The following is a 16,711-nucleotide window of genomic DNA, read 5'->3' as shown; positions in this document are numbered from 1 at the left end:
ACACTTTCCACCTCCATGTCGAACAGAATTCCTCAGTCGGATTTATTGGTTATGCTAACAAGCTGGAACCTCCTCTTTGTACATGAACATCAAGACTCACCTGATGAGCAATTTATAAATGTAGTATTCATTACGACAATACTACATCAACACAATTTTAAATATATGCTTGACCAATTTTGATAACTGTGTAAACATTTTTGCATGTGATGATGTACACAATGCATAGGTGCCTAATTATATTTCTGAACAAGAAGGAATATTGTGTCACGTGCGTGCCATTGGGAGGCAGCTTAAGGGCTCTGGTGATGGTAGTTATCCGCCAAACCAGGGGTTGGAGCTATGTGCTAATATGTTCTCTCTTCCTCCCTCTTCAAAACAGAAGATTCACAGCCATTCCATCACTGACTTCACGTTCGTTGTCCACCCTCTCTTTGACCCGCTCCTTCCTGCCTGGTTCCTATATGACCTGAAGGTTGGCTATATTTGAGTTATTCCTGCATTGGACTCCCGTCTGAAAAGACGTTACTGCTGTCTTTTGTAAAGAGATCATTTCGTTTTCGATTTATTTTCATTATACAAGGTCACAGTCATGCCCCAAAACTCTTTTGTGTTTGCTTCTTGTCTTAAATTTGTAACATGACTAACCCAAGTGGTAATTGTGCCAGTTCAAAAATAATTTGAAGAACAGCACTAAAGTATTTGTAATCTTTGAAAAATAAAAAGAAATGCTGACAACAAGTGACTGAATGGTGTAGGCTTTTCATTTATAGATTTGAAAACCTTAGTTGTCATTTGGGAATTGGTCCCAAACAACTTTGAAAAACTGTAATTTTTGGTTGCCAGAGTGCAATATTGCCAGTTTGTTATTTTTGGATATTTTGGTTTTGTTATGAATACGGTGCAATGTGAATTTACATTTTGTTTGTATTGCATTGCACTGTTATGAGCCAGTAAAGATCTAGTATTGCATACTGAATATGCAAGTCTTATTTTTTTCTTTCTAGTGAACTTTACCGTATCAATACAGGTAACATGGAGCCTTGGAATATTACAGTGGTAATATGACATGACAGAATCTGTTTGCTATTGAAAATAAATCTGTGTCTAAGAAAGGGAGGATATACCATAAGTTATTCATTCATTCATTTTCTACTGCTTAACAATGAGACCCAAACATCCCTTTACCAAGCCACGCTTGCCAACTCAATACTGTGGGATTCTAAAGTGCCTTTAGGCCATTTGGGAGATATAATAATCCCAGCAAGCCATGGGTCTTCCTCAGGTCTCCTCCCAGGTGGTTGAGCCCATACAACCTACACATGAAGGTATCCAGGGAGCATCCATATTAGATGTCTGAACCACCTCAGTTGGTTCATCTCGATGCAGAGGGTCACCGGTTCTACTATGAGCCTCTCCCAGATGTCTGAACTTCTCACCCTGTCTCTAAGGGACAGCCCAATCACCCTATGGAGAAAGCTTCTTTATTTTGATCAGTAGTACTTGTGATCTTGTCCTTTTTGCCATTACCCAAAGCTCTTGACCATAGGTGAGAGAAGGGGTGTAGACTAACTGGCAAACTGAGAGCTTCACCTTCTGGATCAGCTCCTTCTTCACCACTATAGAGTGGTATAGCTTCTGCATAATTGTGCTCATTACCCTTATCAATCTTTCAGTCTCAACATCCTTTTTCCTATCCCTCATGAACAAGACCCCAAGGTACTTAAACACCTCAAACTGAGACAGTAACTCACATCAGAGAAGACAGTCTCCATTTTTCCTACGTGGAGGTGCTGATCCTTATCCCTGCCACTTCACGATTGGTCACAAACTGCCTCAATGTGTGCTGGAATTCACAGCCCGATAAAGGCAACAGAACAATGTTGTCAGCTAAAAAAAAATAAATTATGGATATCACGAGCATACCTACACTGACATTTGGACAATGTGGCTAAGCATTTTCATTTTCATTAATTAAATACAGTAATGTTGAAAGTACTTTCTATTTTAGTGGCCCTGGTTAATTCATTGATGTAATTATTTACATTAGAGTCACAAGCTAAATGTTTTGGATGAGTGACAGCCTTTTGTTGCTTAACAGCAGTGGTCATAATAGTGATCACATTAAGAATGTTTTGCAAAATAGAATAGAAAAAAAAACTTCTGTATTAAGCTGCCCGGAAAAGCCACCGATTCCAATCAAATTTCACAGGGGACCAGGACCTATCTGGCACAGACTCACAGATCAAGCATTGAGTCAGTCGTGTTTCTTCCCAGGCATGAACCCTGGCTTTCTGTGTCTTCTTCGTTTAATGTAAAGTATTATGTTTCTGATGTTTAATGTATTCATGTATTTTTTGTTAGTATTATCCTGGTTATTTCTCTACTATCTATGTATTATGTGTTCCATGTATTTTGAGGGTGGAACTCTGAAGAGGTGGGCCACCCTGACATCAGAGCTAAAGGACCGTTCTCTGTATTATATTGTGAGTCTGACAAGTGGATCTCTCAGTGGTTCATTAACATTTGCAACGTGTGTACTTATTGTGGGTATTGATTTTCCGGATTCTGGATATTTTGCTTCTGTTTGTGGTTTTTGAATATAATGTTGTTTGCTGTGGATTGCTGTTTTAGACAACATCTTTTTTTTTTTTTTTTGCAATTTTATGTTCTTCTTTAGTTATTACAAATAAACAGCTTTCTTCATAAAGATCATGTTTTTGGACTTGGCAATGAAACCATAGGGTTTTCACAGCTCTTCTCCCTTGAAGGTCATTTTGATACATTATGGGTATTTATGATATTTTTCTAACTTTATAAGAACATATGAAATTTGACAAACAAGAAAAGACCATTCAGTCCGTCAAGCCCATTTTTTTTAGTTAATAGCTAAGTTATCCCAATAACCCATCTAGATACTTTTTAAAGGTTGGTAAGGTTTCTGCCTCAATACCATGTCTGGGTAGCTTGTTCCAGATTCCCACAACTCTTTCAGTAAAGAAGTGCTTCCTGGCCTCAGCATTAAATGCACATCTGTATAACAAAGAGTCCTATGCTGAAGACTAACTACTATTTCAAGCCGTATGTAATGTGTTGAATATTGATTAAATAGACCACTTTATAAAGGTCTTAGGGCCTGATCTAACCCTGACTTTGACACCCCTGGACTATACAGTACATAGAATTTACAGTGTATTTATACATGCATACATGATAATGTTAATTACACATATTAATTCTTTGAAAATGGAATTATTCCTAATCATAAGAACATCAAAAAATAAGAAATTTGCCAAATGAAAGGAGACCTTTAAGTTCATCAAGCTTGTTTGTTTAGCTAATAGCTAAGCTGTCCCAATATCTCATCCAAATTCTTCTTTAAGATTGTCAAGGTTTCTGCTTCATCTCCATATCTCAGTAGTTTGTTCCAAATTCTCACAACTGTTTGCATAAAATAATTCTTCTTAGATTCAGTCTTAAATGCACTTCCTATTAACACTAGAATCCCTGAAGCCTACGCAAAAACTCGTAATCCCGGGCCACTTTAAATTCCCTCACACCTCGTCATCAGCATCTTTTGTTTTGCAAATCCGCAACCTCTTGACTTGGAGAAAGCAGTTCCTACCTCTGCACCAGCCAAGCAGACACATATGTGTGTGTCGTACGCTATTCCAATTTCTTTTGTTATTTATTTTTTAATGTTATTATTTTTTATTGTTTTCTCTTCTTGTAACTTTTTTTGTCATCTTGTAACTTACTTGCTGTATGAAAATGTGCTACATAAATAAATAAAAATGTTGTTATATTTTTGGAATGATATGTTCAATACTTTCTAGAATTGTCAGAAAATCAATTCTGGCTTGTTTGAATTTTATCTGTTTTTATAAATGGTTGAAATTAATTGATAAATGATACAGTTCATATTTGTTACTCATATATTTCTTAATGAAGTGGATTAAAAATTTTCATAAATGACATAAAAAGAGCATGAATTAAACAAAAATTACAGATTATGGAAGGCTTTCATAGTGAACAAAATAATCACTACCATATCACCTTATTTTGAAAATGTAATTACAGTAAAGAGTCTGATCGAGTCATCGATTAACTACAGGGGGATAGGACACAGGAGGAGGTGGTAAAAACAGTAGATAGATAGATAGATAGATAGATAGATAGATAGATAGATAGATAGATAGATAGATAGATAGATAGATAGATAGATAGATAGATACTTTATTAATCCCAATGGGAAATTCACATTCTCCAGCAGCAGCATACTGATACAATAAATAATATTAAATTAAAGATTGATAATAATGCAGGTGAAAAAAACAGACAATAACTTTGTATAATGTTAAATGTTAATGTTTACCCCCCTGGGTGGAATTGAAGAGTCGCAGAGAATAGCACTAACAGCACTCCTCGTAGAGGAGTTAATTATATTATACTACAAAGAAACAAAAATACAAAGCATCCTGTTTCCACTTCAGTGTAAATAAATATAAATTATGATGTAATAAAGGCTTAATTTTGTCATGTTAAATGTTGTAATCAAATAGCACATTATTAATTACTTCAGAACTACAATTATGGTCTTCGGATTTTGTGAGACAGTTAGGGTTAGGTTTAGGGAAACTCACAGTACAGAGGGGAAAAGATGAAATTTATTTGAATTAAACACAGTCTAAGTGAGAAGTATTCAACCAATCGAAGTGGCTACAGTTACGAAGGACAAAGAATTTTGGGAAGTCAAGGAGCAAAGCTCCGCCCATTGACCCATGCTACTTGCAGCAGGTGGCGCCAATGCTTATTTATATTTTACTTTTCACTTGTGCAGCTTTATTGCTGTTCAGGCTGAAAATGCAATTGCAAATGGTGTTATGCCATTTTATTTTAAATTTTTGCAGCATTCTTGAGTGTAGATTTTGAAAATTAAATTGCAAAAGAGATTTTATTTTAATGTTTTGAATTTAATTTTCATTTCCTTTTTGGCAGAAAATACCTTCCATAGTATGATTATGTGGTTGTTTGTTCTTCAGTTTCTAATTACTAATGTTTTGTAGCGAAGGCAAGGGAGATCAGGGACTGACTTGTGGCTTTATCACTGTACGGTACATATTAGAATCTATTTCTACTTCCACGAATGGTAAAATCCACAAATACGTTTTGGGCCTATGATTACTGTATATTCAAGGCTTACTGTGCTAAATTAGATGCAAAAAGTTGAGAGAAACAAAGATAGCATGATCATTGCCTGTCTAATTGGTGTGTGATGCTGGCTGCCAAGACAAAGATGTGTGGGGTCCCTCACTTCTTTAGTAGCACTTCTTTAGTAAACTGTAACTTTTTACAAAATTTACCTCATTATATATGTGTGTAAATGAGAGGGAGGTCAGAGGAATGGTGAGGATGCAGGGAGTAGATTTGGCGAAGGTGGATGAGTTTAAATACTTGGGATCAACAGTACAGAGTAATGGGGATTGTGGAAGAGAGGTGAAAAAGAGTGCAGGCAGGGTGGAGTGGGTGGAGAAGAGCGACAGGAGTGATTTGTGACAGACGGATATCAGCAAGAGTGAAAGGGAAGGTTTACAGGATGGTAGTGAGACCAGCTATGTTATATGGGTTGGAGACGGTGGCACTGACCAGAAAGCAGGAGACAGAGCTGGAGGTAGCAGAGTTAAAGATGCTAAGATTTGCACTGGATGTGATGAGGATGGACAGGATTAGAAATGAGTACATTAGAGGGTCATCTCAAGTCGGATGTTTGGGAGACAAAGTCAGAGAGGTGAGATTGCGTTGGTTTGGACATGTGCACAGGAGAGATGCTGAGGATATTGGGAGAAGGATGCTAAGGATAGAGCTGCCAGGGAAGAAGAAAAGAGGAAGGCCTAAGAGAAGGTTTATGGATGTGGTGTGAGAGGACATGCAGGTGATGGGTGTGACAGAGCAAGATGGAGAGGACAGGAAGAGATGGAAAAAGATGATCAGCCGTGGCAACCCCTAACAGGACCAGCCAAAAGAAGAAGATAATAAATCTGTGTGTATATTTATAATACTAAAACACAAAAATGATTAATATTACAGATACAAAACTAATCCAACAAAACACTAGTCACAAAATCATAAACATTCGGGGCACCGTCAAGTTTTACAGAAGCAGATGATGGTGGTGGACTTATGAAATGAACAGCCTCGTGAAAGTTATGTAAATTTTAGTTATTATTGTGATACTGACGGCAGTGAATATTTATAGAAGTTGGGAGCGTTTCCAGACAAAGACGTTTTCCAACCCAGACAAAATCACAAGAACCAGCGGGCAAAGGACAAGAACACAAATCCAGAGAAAACTGTAATCCGATAGGTGTCATTGTAATCCAATTGTGCAGTGAACCATGAAAAATAAAAAGATGTCACTAATTGTGATCCTGCCGGCTTGTTATGACTCACTTTTTAAAACAGCACCCTCCTCTTTTGCCCAGCAGCTCTCGTGGCAACTGTTGAAGTTGCCAAATGATTCAGTACTCCTGGGCTTGCTGAGATTTGCAGTCCTTGTAAGTAGAACAGCTACAGCGTGGTCTGAAATTTTCAACAATAAGTCGCAAAACTCACAAAATAATTCCACTTAATTATTGGTGACAAACCCACTAATAGGTAAATCTGTGAATCGTAAACCCATGAATTTCAAGGGTCGCTCTGTATATTCATTTTATCTTTACAACACCATTATTTTTGACTTACCTGCTTTTTCCATTGACTGGAGAATTTGTGAATGGATTGAGGTTAGACAATTACAGGTACGTACGATCTGGGGTGACTGAGATTGGATTCTGCTCAGGCTTTGATTTTGTGTGTAAGTTGTGTCCTCTGAGCGTGAGTGAAGGTGTTATTATGTTATGTTAGTTTAGGGGTAGGGTAGGGAATATGGCCATTAAGGCATGTTCTGTCACACTTAGTCTATTCTGTAAAAAATACTTTTTATTATCAATAACCATCCTCCATTTCGGCTACTAAAGAAACCTATATTCTTTTGTTTTTTTAATTTTAATATATCTAATTCAGAAGAGCAATTCACTAAGGTGCCCCCTACCAATTAAATTTTAAAATTAGTCCAAAATCCCTTAATAATAAATTATGTTTATTATTAAAATCAATATCTTTTAGGGTTAAAATTATTATTAGGGTTAAAATTGGGTTTTAAGATTAGAGCCCCAAGGAGAGTCTATTTAGCCTCAGGGCCCTTATCGATGATCTTAACATCAGGGCTACCAGTTTTTTGACCTTAAGTTTAGTCTTTTCGTAGGGCAAGGCGATCAAAATAACTACAATTAGGGTTAAATTGTTGGGTCAGAAATTGTATTGAGTTGTTCAATCCAACATTGTACCAAGGCTCGTATAGCTTTAGGCATCAAAAAATTTACATTTTGTTATTCCCTAGTAAGCTTAGTTAATGGAGGTACTAAAACATCTGTTGAAAGGGGTTTAAGATACTTTTGGTTAAACTGTGACATTATTAAATCCATCCATGTATCCTCAGATGGAAATAGTTGTGCCCAATAAAATTTTGAATTTGGAAAATATTTATGAAAAGAATAACTCCAAATTTCCTGAGCGCACTATATCTGTTGTGCCTATTATTATAATAAAAGTATAGGGAGTCATAGTTACATTTACATTACTCAGCCAATTTATCAATAATCCAATGTTTAAATTTCTGTTAATTTCAATTTGGATTCCCTCAAAATAAGACAGCCCTATATACCAAAAATTGAAGTCCACCAGGATGACACAAGGTTCAAAAAATGACGTACACCAGTTTTTTTTAAATCCGAGCAATAATTAACTTTTGATTTTTTACATTCAAGATATGGCAAGGTATCAGTTTGAACGAAATAGGGTTAGAATATGTTTCATTTCTCTAGACCACTGGGATCTCACTGAGATCTGTGGGCTCCAAGATGCCAAAAACTCTGCAGCATCACTGCAGAAATCAAAGCATCTTTCTTTTTAATTAGCCTTCATTAAACTGACCACTTAGTAATTAAACACAAACATAGGCATCTGATGTCTCTGTCATGCCACACCCCACCTCTTATTCATTAAAATCTGACAGGAGTCTCAGGGTGCACTTCAACTTAACATTTCAACTCCACTCATGTCTCTTTAAATCTCACTGCATTTCTAATCTGGCTTTGTGTGTATGTGTGTGTGTGTGCGTGCGTGCGTGCGTGTGTGTGTGTGTGTGTACTGACTTTGTGCCGTCTGTATACTCCTTATAATTTTGCAGTTACTCTCTGAAATTCACTTCCTTCAATCTCCTCCTTTGACACTTACCTTATTTTTAATATGAATTCAGCAAATGGTTGTAATGCTTTTTTCCATGGGGGACAGATACCGTAAGTTCTACTTTATTTAGCATTTTTATGAATGTAACAGAATGACAAAAGTTAAAGAATGATACTTCACATCCCTACCATATCAGAGCAAACATCAGGAATGAATGAGTTATTATGGAAACAGAAATGTATTCACTGAGTCCTTTTTAAGTCCTATAGTGTGAAACGAGACCCACTGAAAAGAGGAAAAAAGGAAATAATTCAATTAATACAATTTTACTATTAGATTTTAGTTCATGTGTCATGTGCAAATACTTCCAGCAGACACCTGGGGGCAATCTTGCCCCACTAAATGTCCTCCATGTAATTGAAAAAAAAATCTGGAATTAAAAACAGAGAAAAATATCAACAATAAGTATGTGATAACAGAAAACATATGACATTCTACATATTATTTATGTCTTTGCATTTAAATACATATTAAAGAAATCTGTTTCTTTTTCTCACTTTTGTGTACCCCACTTTCTGCTTAAATCAGAAACTTTGATTCTTCAAAAAATGTACATCTTATAAATAATCATTTTATATACAGTATGTACAGAGTAAAGTTTGTGATGGTTTCCATCATAATTACAATATAAATTGCACTGTTCTAGATCAGACTGATAAAAAAATTAAAGAATTCTCAGGCATACATTTTCCATAGTTAATATTATAATGGTAAGATAAAAGAACATTAGTCCCCTGAGTCAGTAGTTGGGAGCAAATCTACAGTGCATTCCCGATACCAGCAATTGTTCAGATCTGCCATTCTCAGAGGAAGACTTAAAGACCACAAAAATCTGTTTACACCTGATGAACCATACGTAAGAATGACTTCCTTAAGGGCTCAGCTCAGCATCTCATAGAGTCATCTGGTGTGAAAGGACACACTTGGACCGTGTGTATTGTTTTTAAATTGACTGCAGTGTGTGTCAGAGATGTCTACAGACAGGAGCACACATAACTTCTTTTGGTCAAGTTCTTAACAGAGCACTATTGTTGTTGTAGATGTTGTTTGCTACGTACCCTTTATGCAGTATTATCTGACTATGCATCATTCTCCTCCTCACTGTCCTCTCCTTCCTCCTCCTTCTTGCTACCTTCCCCACTGACCACTCTCTGATCCTGCAGGTTGATCCTGCGATGAGCTGTTTGCATCCAGCAGCCATACCACATGCACTTCAGAATAGCTAAGCATGTCCAGGCCCCCCAGCCAGTACTTGGATGGGAGACCATCTAGGAAAAGGTTAGGTTGCTGCTGGTAGAGGTGTTGGTGAGGCCAACAGGGGGTGCCTTCCCTGTGGTCGGTGTGTGTATCCCAATGTCCCAGTGCAGTGGCAGGAACACTGTACTGTAAAAGTGGCGCCGTCTTTTGGTTGAGAACTTTAACTGAAGTCCTGACTCTCTGTGGTCATTAAAGGTCATAAAAGATTCATGGGTATCCTTCATAAAGAGCAGGGTGTACCGCAATGTCCTGGCTAATTTTCCCACTGTGGCTTAGTCATTCTAGTCCGCTAATCATCCCCTGCCTCTTATTGGCTAACTATCACTCACCCCTTAAAAAGCTAATGTGTGGTGAGAGTACTGGCACAAAATGGCGAACGTCACATCATCCACGTGGATGCTACACCAGTGGCAGTTTTAGACGGGGGCCAACAGGGGCCAGTGCCCCTGTAGAACTGGCCATGGCCCCTGTGCTGAAGAGATAAAATTACTTACGGTGATATGCGCTGGCACGGAAACCGGAACTAACATGCTGGAGCATTCCACACGGACTCTTTAGGGCACTGCACACTCACTCTTTTGCCGGCGGGTTTCGGAGCAGAAGAGGAAAAAAGGAGAAAGAAGACCACTAGCGCAAATTGTTAAAGCCGACTTAAGTGAAAAGAGGTGAAGAGACCGAGGTAAGCAATACGATTCAGTTTGGTAACGTCAGTGTTTGGCACATTTTCGCTGTTATTATAATGTTACAGGCTACTGTGTTGCCAGTGCTAGAGGATGAGAGATTACTGAACAGAAAATGTGAGTGTACATTTAAGTTTCATGCTGTAAAAAAGTCGCTTTATAACAAAATAAATACATACCTACATAAAAAGAAAAATATCTTGCATACAAAAAAGGGAAATGTTACTGTACAAAAAGAAAATTTGTTTGAAGGTTTATTGTGCATATGTACAGTATGTGAAATCTTTTGTTTGAAATTCATTTGTATGTTTTATTGTTAAATGTTCAATTCATTTTGTTTGTGCTCCAAATAAATTCACTTAATATATTAAACAATTAAATATTGCCCTTTTATTTATTTATTTATTTATTTTTGTTCTGTGCCCCCATGAAAAAACACTGGCCCCCCTGGTAAATTTGGTCTGGAACCACCACAGTGCTACACATTAGTGGTGGTTGAAGTCACTATCTATCATTCACTATGTAAAAATGCTGTGAGTAGTGAGAAAAGTGCTATATACAGTACATGTAAAGAATTATTATTAATATTACAATTATTTTTATCCATAGTTAAATAGAAGGATTTGGGTCAGCTGTTTCTTGAACAAGTAATGCTACTCAGGGAGAGAAGTGAGAATCTGAAAATCCCCTCTCACAAGATACAAAGGTAGTGTCAGAGACAACTTAAGCACTCAGTAGATGTTGGAGTAACAATCTGCATTGCTTGTCTTCACTATGTTGACCAGGCTGCCAAACACTTTCCTGCTTGTTTTACGTGCCTCCAATCTCTTGTAATTATATCTTTATGTAAATATCTTCATATTTCTGAACAATTGTTCCAAGTGTTGTATTGCAAAAATTGTGGAGGCCTTGCATTTCCTGTGGCCAAGTTCACATCTATTTCAATTAATACAAGAAAATCAGAGTTAAACACTCCATTGCTGGACACAGACACAATGTAAACAATCTCAAGTTCCATTTTTGGTAATATCTTCATATCCGTCAAAAAGCACAACCTTCTTTCAGCCAACTTTATCCTTTTCCTCCATTCCAAGCTGATCGTGTGGGTGATGCTTTGCAAAGATGGACCTTCTTGTTATTCCAGCTTGTCTGTCTATTCAGCACCTTATCTCTGATCAAATCAGTTCATTATCATTAATTCTTGCCAAGTCAGTACGCAACCTCAGGGTGGCAATTGATGTCCAGCATTGATCACATTGTTTCTGTCTTGTGCTCCTGCAGATTCACTCTGCATAACATCTGCAGGATCAGCCCATATGTGATAGATATGCAGCACAAATTCTGGTCCAAGCATCAATCTTGTCATGTCACTCCACTAACTCCCGTAAGTTTAATCCTTCATGCAGAGTAGTCAGTTAGTTAGCACCCATATACTGTATATGGAGGCACTCATGAGGTCCTATGCTCCTTCTAACCCTCTCAGATCTACTGATGAATGGCATCTGGTGACACCACCCCCATGTGGCATCAAATCTCAATGCATTTGTAGCTGCTAACTGGTGGAATGAGGTGCTCACCTCCAGCCAAACCACTGATTCTTTTGCTCTGTGATTATCTGTCTAAATGATCATTGCTTTAATTATAGACTTTTTGTTTGGTTTAAAGTTCTTGAATGAATTTTGTAAACTTCACCTGTAACATTTGTTTCAAAACAGCCCATAGACTGATGTTTACTGAAATTCTTTTGAAAGTTGCTTTGGACAAAAATATCTGCAAAGCGAATAAAATATAATAGAAAAGGCAGGAAATGTTTTGGGGATGGCCACCCCATATGCTGAAAACTAAGGCAGCAAAACAAAAAAACACGTCTTTACAGAATGGATTTCAAAATGGAACTGGTTAAGAAATAAGTTCTCTAGTATGTATATTGCACGAGTAGGAATAGGTGGAGTTTCAGGAGGCCGGAAAAGGAAGTGATGTCTGTAGAGGTGGGTTCTGGACCGGATAAGACATCATTATATGGTGCTGGAAGTGATGTCGTCAGAGGGTGGATCAGAGGTGATGCTGCTGGGATGTACGGTCTTCGGTTGGTCTGCAGAAGGTCAAAAGGAGAGAGTACTAGAAGGCATTGCCAACCCCTGGTCCAGCTGAGGAATGATACTATTTGAGCCTGTAAATCGTCTCCCATTTGCATGTGTGTGACACAACATAAAGTGTCTAATACATCTTTTTGGGGTTAACAAAAGAATGCTAATTTTTAGACAAGATTAGTATGCAGAGATAAATTAAGCCAAACCACCAAGACCAGAACAAAATCCAGAAGCCAAAAATCAATATCCCCTCAGATCTTTTTCATGGAAATCTGTCTGTGAATTTAAGGCTTCAATGCTTGATTGATATGAGTAGCCATTCTGTATATCATGGCCACCTTGATGTTATGTGGAAAATGTCACAAGCACATTCAGACATCATAACACTCAGACACACAAAATGTCAATGCCCATTAAAGTAACAGACACAAAAGTGCACTTGTGATACATGTGTGCATGGGAGACAGTTTACAGGCCTGAATAATTGTAATTATCCGCCGGACCAGGGAATGGTGCTAACACTTTCTCTCTTTCCTCCTCTGTAGACTCTGTAGAAGGAAATCCCGCCTGATAGCCTCACTTCTAGTTCTGGCTCTCCATTCTTCACTTCCTGTCTAGGCACTTCTGACCTCACGTACCATCTCCAAGTAGAAGGGGTGGCTACCACAAATCTTTATCTTAGTGTTTGTGATTCTTTCACACAGTACACCTGAAAAACAAAACCGCAAATTAACAATAGAAAATGTCACCAAAAATAAGAAAGATAAAAAATATGTAACCCTTTGTCCCACCCTTCATTTTTAAGCAGTGTGCAATGTATTGGAATTTACATTATCGGTCACCTCCAACCATTTAACATATAACAAATCACAATTTACTCCGAGTTTAAAGAAAAGAAAACTTTATCTTTACTTGATTGCTCAAAATCAACAACAGATAACCAAATGTACAGTATGAAATAAAAACCCAAGAATAATAAGCTATTTACAGAACCATATAGCATCCTCCCAATATTATTGGTGAGCTCAATCATAGTAATTCCACCATTCCAGAATAATTAGTCACTTCATTGGGTTCCCCAAACGTAGTTTGGGTGTGTTTGGGCCACATTAACAAACAGAACTGGCCCCTTCACTTGACTTTCAACTCAAGTCAAATAACAAATAAACAAAAGAAAAAAAATAGACCTTTGGTTAATGTACTCCTCTGCTTGCGTTTCACCCCATCTTGAACACCAAGCTCTCCAGCCCCATCAATCCTGTTTCAGTTCTCTTCCTGTCCCGACAATCTTTGCGTTCTGCAGCGGCACACTTACTTTCCCTTCGTTATCCCACTGACAGTCAATCTGCTGATCCTCTCTCCCCTACACTGACTGAACCCACCATATCTGATGGTGCCTTTCTACCGTGTTTCATGCTTACTTTCGTCCCACCTAAACCGTCTGTCAACTTTGTTTGCAGTATTTTGCTGTACCTTTCTTTTCCACTTCTTCTTTTTTCTTGGCATTTCAATTTATTATAACTTTCTCGTTCTCGTTAGCGTTATGCTACCACTTCTGTCTTTCGACTCAGTTTAGCGTTTTGCTAAATCTTTTTTTTGTATGTCTGTCTCACATCAGCATTCTTCTAAAGTTGTCTTTTCCGCTTCTTCGTTGTTCAGCTCTCCACATGTCATACCTCTCCTTTTCTATTTCGTGCAGCTCCAGTCTACCCCCTTTTTTCCCACCAATCCCATCCCTGTATCTGACCACACAGCCCGTGGCTGGACCAATGACGGAGCACTGTTGGCTAGTAAGCTAGGCTTTATGCCCCATGCACTCTTTAGGTTTACTACTCATCATCCATACTTATTTTGTATTACAGTGATCCCTCGCTATATCGCGCTTCGCCTTTCGCGGCTTCACTCTATCGCGGATTTTATATGTAAGCATATTTAAATATATATCGCGGATTTTTTGCTGGTTCGCGGATTTCTGAGGACAATGGGTCTTTTAATTTCTGGTACATGCTTCCTCAGTTGGTTTGCCCAGTTGATTTCATACAAGGGACGCTATTGGCAGATGGCTGAGAAGCTACCCAACTTACTTTTCTTTCTCTCTCTTGCGCTGACTTTCTGTGATCCTGACGTAGGGGGTGTGAGCAGGGGGGCTGTTCGCACACCTAGATGATACGGACGCTCGTCTAAAAATGCTGAAAGATTATCTTCACGTTGCTACCTTCTGTGTGCAGCTGCTTCGTGAAGCGACATGCTGCACGGTGCTTCACATACTTAAAAGCTCAAAGGGCACGTATTGATTTTTGACTTTGTTTTTCTCTGTCTCTCTGTCTCTCTCTCTCTCTCTCTCTCTCTCTCTCCCTGCTCCTGACGGAGGGGGTGTGAGCTGCCGCCTTCAACAGCTTTGTGCCGCGGTGCTTCACATACTTAAAAGCCAAACAGCCCTATTGATTTGTTTGCTTTCCTCTATCTCTGTGACAGCCTGTGCTCCTGACACGCACTCCTTTGAAGAGGAAGATATGTTTGCATTCTTTTAATTGTGAGACGAAACTGTCATCTCTGTCTTGTCATGGAGCACAGTTTAAACTTTTGAAAAAGAGACAAATGTTTGTTTGCAGTGTTTGAATAACGTTCCTGTCTCTCTACAACCTCCTGTGTTTCTGCGCAAATCTGTGACCCAAGCATGACAATATAAAAATAACCATATAAACATATGGTTTCTACTTCACGGATTTTCTTATTTCGCGGGTGGCTCTGGAACGCAACCCCCGCGATGGAGGAGGGATTACTGTATTGGATTAACTTTATCGACAATTTACATTCTGTACTTTTCTTTTTTTTTCTCTTCTTTCAAAATCTGCCCTGGTTACAAGTATTAATCATGAAAATTTATATAAGTAAAGTGCTAATGTTGGCAATGCAATTACTCAAAAACTAATTGGGCTAGGACCTTGATTTTGGTCCTAATTGAAAGCATATGACCTGATATGTTCTGGAAATTATAGACATATTAGGTAACAACAACTTGGTGGGCAGAAAAGTTTATTGTAATTAAAGCATGATCCCCACAATCCTGTCTATTGATAATCCTCAAGAATACAGTGCATACATGTTCAGAATTTATAATCAAGTGTAAGAAATGAGTGGAGAGGTTACTGTTGTTTATAATTAGCATTTTGTATCTTTTTATTTTAGGACCCTAGGTCAGCACTTTTCAACAGTAATCTATCTACTTATATAATAAAACACTAAAGGTTGTGTGTCCTGTCAATCTGAGCGATATTATTGGTCAGTTTGACTTTGGTGAGGTGACAAAAAATAAAATATGAGTGTGAGATACATGAGGAGGAGCAAAATGTGCATGCTGAGAGAATGCAACTGCAATTATAAAACCAGACAGGAGGTGGGAAAGGTGACTCGAAAATAATGACACATTCTGAGATGCAGGCTTTATGGAAACACGTTCTAGAAAGGGTATGCCGGTGAAGAGAGGAAAGGCTGAGGAAAGGCGTTGAGGTACAAATAGGGAAAGAGATAGCAAATGTATTTTTTTTTGGTTGTTGTGTTAGCTGTCGTTGAAAGGTATCATGGCTATTAATTAATATTGCATAAAAAGTTAAACAAAATGAAAAAAATTAGTATATCAAATTCCTAACGATTCAGAAAAGATATGATCTTGTGGAGAAGTTCTACTAACAAACCATTCTTGTGGAAAGAGAACCAGCAGATGAGGTTTAAGTACAGTATGTGAAACACCGTAATCATGGGGTGAGGACCTGAGGCAAATGTGAAAGACCAAATGTGAAAAGTCTGCTTCACAGAGATGTCAGTAGAAGAGCTGAGTAGAAGTGACTTGATGCCTGCCCAGTGGCTTCTGTGTAGCGTAGTGGCAGCTCTTTCATTTTCTGGTGTGCTTTTCAGTGAGTGTTGTGGGGTATCTGTTCAAAACCAATGGAACAATGACCAGGGAGAAATATAAACAGATCAATTCATCATTCTGTACCTTTGGAATAATAACTTTTTAGTAAAAGCGTCTTTTTTCATTTTGATATATACCCCAAAAACACTGCAAACGCAAGATTTACTTGGAATGGAAGGCTACAGGAGTAATATTACCATTTTTAGACTGGCCTGAACATAATTGAAGTTGTGTGGGATCATGTGGACTGGTAATAGAACAAAAGGCAGCCAAAATCAAAAGGAGATTTATGGCGAATCCAGCCAAGAGCCCGTGAAAATGTATCAGAGGAGCACCTGGAAAAATTAGATAGCAGTGGGCCAAAACAAAAAAGCTGTCATTTTACATTCTCAGGGAGGCCATTTAAAATTTTGACTTGTTTAAAA

The sequence above is a fragment of the Erpetoichthys calabaricus genome, chromosome 4 (genome assembly GCF_900747795.2).
Source record: "Erpetoichthys calabaricus chromosome 4, fErpCal1.3, whole genome shotgun sequence".
Taxonomy (NCBI): domain Eukaryota; kingdom Metazoa; phylum Chordata; class Cladistia; order Polypteriformes; family Polypteridae; genus Erpetoichthys; species Erpetoichthys calabaricus.
This window is presented reverse-complemented; position numbering follows the sequence as displayed.